Raw genomic sequence first — 1,428 nt, 5'->3', positions numbered from 1 at the left:
TTAAAAAGACACAGAGAGAAGTTCTCACATTCTGTTTAACACGGAGTGTGGGTTTCCCACCACTTATGGTTGGTAGGGAGACCGGTCCGCTTTAGGTTTGCCAACTCTATATGGTTGACTTCTGAGGTAGAAGATATGAGGCCATTAATAGCCTTGAAAATCAAACAGCGTAGGATTCCGAATGCTATGGTTACAAGGAAAAGGATAACAAAAAGTAACAAAATTGTTTTGACTACAGAAGTCCACCACCCAGTGAATCCCCAGCCCTTGAACAGTTCCTTGATCCAATCTTCTGATTCTTGCTTCACTTGTCCGATCATGTTGTTCATGCTTCGGAGGGCAGCATGGATGTTTGGAGCCTTTGAGGACAAATTCATGCAACAGAGTCCTTCAAATTCCTGGCATTCATGTCCATGTAATAGCAAGAGATAATCAATAGCGGCACGGTTCTGGATGGTAGCCTGTCTGGTAATCTCCTCGTCTTCTAGGAGGGAGCTGATGGCGATGGATGTTAAATTAGCCTGCTTGACCACCCAGCACTCTAGGTGGCCCAATTCACCTAGAGCTTTGGCTGCTGCTACCCACGGAAGAAACAGGGATACAGCAACTCTTTTTGACTTTGCCCAATGAAAAATGTCTGAATTACAATTTGGGTCCAAATTGTCAGCACTCCTTTTTTGAATTTTGTCAGCCGATTTGTTTTTGTGTGTCCATTCACGAATTAAAGTTTGGTTGGGTGTCAACACGGACAATCGCCCTATGGTACATGGCCCTCCGAAAAGCCGGGATGGAATTCCTGCCCATGCCCGATCCCCACAAACCAAGAACAATCCTCTAGGGAGGCTTCTGGGTTTGGAGTGGGATGGGTTGTCTGATGCAATGTGGCTTATATTATGACACCACCTCTTTGCAGTAAATTCTCCCCGGAACTGCTTTATAAGGTGGTACTCGTCAGTGCTAGAGGGTTTTGGGATGACAGAGAAATGGATGCAGTATGTGGCAGGGGAGGAACCCAATAGTTCTAACTCCTGGGGTTCATGAGCTACCCTGGGCAAACCCTGCACCCATTCCGCTAAGGGGTTCATGGCGAACACACCTTGCTTTTGATGATCTTGGTGTGGTTGTGGAGTGTGTGCCTCTGGAATTTCGTTGGACCTGTATTTGTCCAAGCCTGCTGGAAATTCTCCAGCCTGCAAAGGAATTCCTACCAGACAGGTAGACATAGGATTCTTAGCTGCTGCAGTGGACAAACATATGTTTTCTTGCTGAAGTGTCTGTGCCAGGGTTACCCAGACGTTCTGACGTGGCTGAGGGATGATCCATGCAGCTGCCAGACTGTTCAGCATTAGCAGGATGACAACTTGGATGGGGTTCATCATAGGGTTGAGTGGGAGGTAGGTTTTCTCTGGAAGGGAAAAATAAACATTT

The sequence above is a fragment of the Prinia subflava genome, chromosome 27 (genome assembly GCF_021018805.1).
Source record: "Prinia subflava isolate CZ2003 ecotype Zambia chromosome 27, Cam_Psub_1.2, whole genome shotgun sequence".
Lineage (NCBI taxonomy): Eukaryota > Metazoa > Chordata > Aves > Passeriformes > Cisticolidae > Prinia > Prinia subflava.
Note: the sequence above shows the minus strand (reverse complement) of the source record.